We start from the raw sequence: 7,061 nt of genomic DNA, 5'->3' as shown, positions 1-7,061 counted from the left end.
GAGACGTAATTACTATTCCTTCTAGAAGAGATACCCCCCTTGCTCGAAGATGTTTCCACTTGCTACGCGACTGCAAATGTATTTTCAACATGCCGCACACCTCTACACTTCATCAACGCCGTTACTACGCATTTAATGAATCAAATTTACTGGTCGTGGTGCTACACATCTGTGGACGCCCAGATCGCCCGATAAAAGGGGCTCCGGAACGCCCTATACTTGCAATGTTAAAATAACGCTTATAAATTACATCTTTCCTCACAAAGTATTTGAGGTAGGAAGTTGAACTTTTTACAGATTATTTATTGGAATATGGGTTACAACTTAACACAGGGATTTCACAAAATTTTAGTTCAGTTATTAAAGATGATTTTTTTTCAATTTTAATGAAAATTCACAACATTTTTTTGCAATTTTTTATTTATATATTCAAAAATATACAGTTTTTTGGAAAAAGGCTGTGTTAAATTATGCAGAAGGTACTGTGTAACATTTACTGAAAGTTTGAAACAAATATGTTTGGAAGATCCTTAGAAAACATGTAATTAGTGTGAGAAAATAAAAGTTTTGGGAATCGAGCGACAAAGATTGTATTAACTTTTTAGTGCATTCCAGGTCCATAGGATGGATTATCTTCATCCTCTGCAAACTCCTCCTCCAGCTTCCTCTTGTTCCTCCTCCTGTTTACTCTTGCTTGTATTTCTAGACTCTTTACAGCCCTGTCTGCAGCCCGAGGGCGTTCCTTGTCTAAAGCAAGCATCGCTCGTACCGTGTTAGAACCTATCTTCATTCCCATATTTCTAAATACCTTGCACCTTACAATGTTGTCATCATTGAAAGTCGCAACAGCATCATACACACCAAAGTGAAGTGTTTCTATTCCAACAAATACAGTCTTGGGGATTCTCGACCATATAACACTATTTACACTTTCATTGGGGTTTTGAGTTTTTCCGTGAATACACTTTTTCAACAGTTCAGGTGCTGCTAAGTCTCTGAAAATAGGTTCAGCCACAACACATACTTTGTCTCACATCACTAAAATGTACCTGATGAACACGGACGTTAATAATAACACCATTTGACAGCAGTTTAACAGCGCCACAGTGGGTCACGCCCATGTAGAACACATTTCAAAAAAAATTTAAAAATAGTTGTAGTCTTCGGGATTGAATAAATTATATATCTATTAAAAGGTAATAGTCTGCAGATTCAGAAAACGCAAAAAAGTAAAAATTGAACTTTTCATGATTTTGAGCCCCTTAACACCAATGTATTTTTGTGCGTGGGTGAGAGCCACCCACATGCCTTGCTCATACTGTGGCATCATGCAGTCAGGCCTGCAAGATGAGTGGTCTGCCAAGCGAGTGGATTCATTTTTTATTTATCAAGTAGCATGAGCTCTAGTACTCACAATTAAGTTACAAGTTATTCTCCTGTCTCAATATTATGCAATGGAAACGGATAACGCACATCTGACTATTAGGAATTTACACAACTGACTGTTCACTATGCACTGGCAATACCACATTTTCTTTCTTACCCAACGGCTTTGATCAATACGTGGCCATTGCACTGAATATGAATGCCGCACACATTATAAATTCTGGACATCATGACAACATACAATTCGAAGGAAAAGGCCACCAATCTTTTTCTTTTCACTATTTTATTTATTCCGATAAATTCTATGACCTAAACACACAAATTCCATAACCTACAACAATAACACATTAGAAATTCCGCCCAGTGGGCATGGCTTTACATTGGTGATTCTCTATCTTATGGTCTCGTAATTATTTAACGCTACAGTGCACTTTCTGGATAGGATGGTGGATCTTTTATTATTTCTCACACTTCGACTCTCACAACCATCATCACGAAACTTTCCTCCAGACCGAGCGGTACAAAAATTAACATGCATAACCCACTGCCTCTGAACCTATCTTGCTACTCTCCCATGCGAACCACACATACTTAAATTACATGAAACACATCACACTGGCAACATGGAATACTACACAAAGAATAGTCACAACGTTATAATTACATCACTTTCAGCTTTCCCACTTCAATTAATAATGATCCCCGTTCCACACGACACTGCCCCACTTCGTAACTTTCCTTTCCTAGTACGAACTCTGGAGGATATATGCACGTCTTCCAGTGCAATGCAAGCCAAGTGGCGTTGCTGGATAGACGGCTGACTCACCTTGCTTCTCTCTCAGAGTATTATAGTTTGAATTCAGCGTCACACGGAAACACAAAACGAAAATTAATATTAAGATCATATTCGTCACACACGAGAGTCCTCAACTGATACCATGGACGAGTACTTCTCTTTATCCTTTGCCTCATACACAGATTGAGACTCATACAGTACTCACCACGTGGAAGTTCTCGTCTCTAATTTCAAGTCATGTACACTCCATTTCTTAAATATTTCCAACTTATAGCACAACGCCAGTAATTCAGCTTAACTTAAGCACTCGGAAGTATTTCAACTTATTGCTACACGTGGTTTCATTGTGACCGTTGGGCACTTCGAAAGATTACTACGATCCCCTTAATATTATCTGCCTGACATTTGATTCTCCCCACAAAAGTTCCTGAAATAGAGAAATTATTATTCTAAACTACTCTTAAGTATTCCACATGCATACCATGTCTCCACTCTTTTGTCCTTACGGAGCACGCCTGAGACAGGTCTTACCAACACAAGATCCAGCGGCAGAGTGCTGAAACATGGCCGTTCTTCAGGTCAGCTCCCACCTCTGTCAAGGTGGGGGAGCACCTTGCTACCATATTGGCCAGCCACATTTCAGGCGCTCAAAGCTCCGGTAAGTTTCATCTCTTTGGTTCCACCATAGGTGGCCAAAGGACCGTCTCAAAGATGGTCATATATTCACATTCACTATCTGCAGTTAGCAGACGACCATACATTCATTCATTTCACAGATCTCACCAAATTGAGTGTAGGGATTTATTTTGTGGGAGTGCACATGTGGTCAATTAAATGAATAAATTGTCATTCTTTTCCACACTGGTATCCGGCACCGGTGTATTAAGTGAAATGGAGTTATTATTACGAAAAAATATGTTGTTCCGATAAGAATAACAAAGAATGTTGTACCTATTTTCAGTGTCGGGCGGTACTGTACCCTTTCACCGGGATGGATGAAAGACAAAGATTATGAGGACAAAGTCAATACAAGTGTGGCATTATTTGGTGGCATTATGAATGCAATAGACGAAATGAAGAACAACCTCATTAAACTGAAACGATCAACAGAATCTGTTCATACACGTGCAGCTAAATGGATTGAAATCGGTGGAGACAATTTTGAAAATTTATTGTGAATCTACACTCCTGGAAATGGAAAAAAGAACACATTGACACCGGTGTGTCAGACCCACCATACTTGCTCCGGACACTGCGAGAGGGCTGTACAAGCAATGATCACACGCACGGCACAGCGGACACACCAGGAACCGCGGTGTTGGCCGTCGAATGGCGCTAGCTGCGCAGCATTTGTGCACCGCCGCCGTCAGTGTCAGCCAGTTTGCCGTGGCATACGGAGCTCCATCGCAGTCTTTAACACTGGTAGCATGCCGCGACAGCGTGGACGTGAACCGTATGTGCAGTTGACGGACTTTGAGCGAGGGTGTATAGTGGGCATGCGGGAGGCCGGGTGGACGTACCGCCGAATTGCTCAACACGTGGGGCGTGAGGTCTCCACAGTACATCGATGTTGTCGCCAGTGGTCGGCGGAAGGTGCACGTGCCTGTCGACCTGGGACCGGACCGCAGCGACGCACGGATGCACGCCAAGACCGTAGGATCCTACGCAGTGCCGTAGGGGACCGCACCGCCACTTCCCAGCAAATTAGGGACACTGTTGCTCCTGGGGTATCGGCGAGGACCATTCGCAACCGTCTCCATGAAGCTGGGCTACGGTCCCGCACACCGTTAGGCCGTCTTCCGCTCACGCCCCAACATCGTGCAGCCCGCCTCCAGTGGTGTCGCAACAGGCGTGAATAGAGGGACGAATGGAGACGTGTCGTCTTCAGCGATGAGAGTCGCTTCTGCCTCGGTGCCAATGATGGTCGTATGCGTGTTTGGCGCCGTGCAGGTGAGCGCCACAATCAGGACTGCATACGACCGAGGCACACAGGGCCAACACCCGGCATCATGGTGTGGGGAGCGATCTCCTACACTGGCCGTACACCACTGGTGATCGTCGAGGGGACACTGAATAGTGCACGGTACATCCAAACCGTCATCGAACCCATCGTTCTACCATTCCTAGACCGGCAAGGGAACTTGCTGTTCCAACAGGACAATGCACGTCCACATGTATCCCGTGCCACCCAACGTGCTCTAGAAGGTGTAAGTCAACTACCCTGGCCAGCAAGATCTCCGGATCTGTCCCCCATTGAGCATGTTTGGGACTGGATGAAGCGTCGTCTCACGCGGTCTGCACGTCCAGCACGAACGCTGGTCCAACTGAGGCGCCAGGTGGAAATTGCATGGCAAGCCGTTCCACAGGACTACATCCAGCATCTCTACGATCGTCTCCATGGGAGAATAGCAGCCTGCATTGCTGCGAAAGGTGGATATACACTGTACTAGTGCCGACATTGTGCATGCTTTGTTGCCTGTGTCTATGTGCCTGTGGTTCTGTCAGTGTGATCATGTGATGTATCTGACCCCAGGAATGTGTCAATGAATTCACGGTGTTCTTATTTCAATTTCCAGGAGTGTATTTGGAAATTGTATCTACACTGTACAACTTCCTTAACAATTAACTTTGTTTTTTCCGGTTTGACGTGAACTCACGTGTGTGCTGTGGTAGTTATAAAAGCAGATTACCTGACACGTCCATACAGTATCGGTTGACGTTATTAACATTATTTTTGCAAAATTAAATACCCTACGGCTACTGTTGAGAACTTCGTCGAACTGTCTGGAATTTGAAAAACAAATTGGGGCAAGTAGTTAATAAATTAAAAATTTTACGAAATTTCTTCTTTGTTTCTCTAGATGTTCTGGAAAACTACTGCAGATACACGTCTGGGACATGTTTCATTAGATTCACCAGACCAATAACAACAGAATAAGTGGAAATCGTGCTTTACTTTAACCTCATACAGTTTTGTGGATGGATTCATATTAGAGAAGTTGCTAAATTTCGCCGACCGAGGTGGCCGAGCGGTTCTAGCGCTTCAGTGTGGCACCGCGCTACCGCTACGGTCGCAGGTTCGAATCCTGCCTCGGGCATGGATGTGTGTGATGCCCTTAGGTCTGGTTAGGTTTAAGTAGTTCTAAGTTCTAGGGGACTGATGACCTCAGATGTTAAGTCCCATAGTGCTCAGAGCCACTTGAACCATTTTTTTGCTAAATCTCAGGCAAAATCTTTCATTAGCCGTAACTCCGTAAGTAAACAATTGCGGACCTACGTTTCTATGAACTTTTTTCTTTCGTTTTACTTGTAGAATAAAACATTAAAACATTTGGATACCTTCGGCTCCGGACAGCCTCGGCCGTAGAGCGGCAGTAGCAGACGAGGACGGTAGAAGACGCACAGGGGTGGAGCCATCACGCCAGCTGTTATACTGAGACTCGTCCCTTACATTAATTGCTTGTGTGGACGTTGTCTTCAGCGAAGGACATTGATTATTTGCATGTCGCCCGTCGCTTGCGCCAACTCATTGTAAACCAAAGTTAAGTATTGTCAGTCTACTCTCATTCATTGGTTTCGTATAGGCCATCTTTGGACCACGTTATCTCAACTCTCTTGCTTTGCGTGTTGCGATGTTTGCCCAGCTCTGCCGCATCCGTTCTCGGTGTTGCTCTGCTCCAAGCGTTCCCCGCTTTCAGTTTTGCCGTTTCTTGGAAATCCTGCCACGCCGTAAGTTTCTCCTCGAGTGGGACACGCTCCAAGATGTCATCATGGGTGATACATGCATCTACATACATACTCCGCAATCCACCATACGGTGCGTGGCGGAGGGTACCTCGTACCACAACTAGCATCTTCCCTCCCTGTTCCACTCCGAAACAGAACGAGGGAAAAATGACTGCCTATATGCCTCTGTACGAGCCCTAATCTCTCTTATCTCATCTTTGTGGTCCTTCCTCGAAGTATAAGTTGGCGGCAGTAGAATTCTACTGCAGTCAGCCTCAAACGCTGGTTCTCTAAATTTCCTCAGTAGCGATTCGCGAAAAGCACGCCTCCTATCCTCCAGAGACTCCCACCCGACTTCCTGAAGCATTTCCGTAACACTCCTGTGATGATCAAACCTACCAGTAACAAATCTAGCAGCCCCGCCTCTGAACTGCTTCTAGGTCCTCCCTCAATCCGACCTGATAGGGATCCCAAACGCTCGAGCAGTACATCTTTCTCGACGTCTGTGAACCAGGCCATTTTGTTTTCTTCCTCTGAAAGTAGGTGATCATACGATTGGTGAGTCTTCCAGGCCTCATTCGGGTCATATTTCCATAAAACATGTTTTTCCGGATGGTATCGGTTATCTTCTCTATGTGCGAATACAGTTCATGGTTAGGACGTCTTCTATATTCCGCATTCTCTTTGATCGGACCTAACATCTTTCCCAAAATCTTCCCTTCGTTGGCCTCCAGTTTTTGGATTAGGCCTTTTTTGTTTATTACTATGCATTCACAAGCAGACAAGACCTCCCGACGAATAACACTGCACTAATGGCTTAACTTTGCATCGAACGATACTGATATTTAGTTTGTAGATGTTTTTGATTGAATGGAGTGCCATTTCCATTTTGTTCATGCGTGATACGAAGGCTTCTTTCTCTGATAAGGTGGCTGTCATCCACTCTCCGAGGTATTTAAACTTTTCAAGTCGCTTAATTTTGGCTCGACGCTCCTCCCTTGGTAGTGAACTTATGTTCATTATAAACTCATCAAATGAAATTTGGAGGCCAATCTTCTGTCCTTGTGCGTTAAGCTCTCTCTCAGCTGATTCCATGGAATCAGAAAAAATTGCAAGATGATCTGCAAAAGCGAGACAATCGATTTGAAGATTT

Source organism: Schistocerca cancellata, chromosome 11 (assembly GCF_023864275.1).
Source record: "Schistocerca cancellata isolate TAMUIC-IGC-003103 chromosome 11, iqSchCanc2.1, whole genome shotgun sequence".
In the NCBI taxonomy this organism is placed as follows: Eukaryota; Metazoa; Arthropoda; class Insecta; order Orthoptera; family Acrididae; genus Schistocerca; species Schistocerca cancellata.
Note: the sequence above shows the minus strand (reverse complement) of the source record.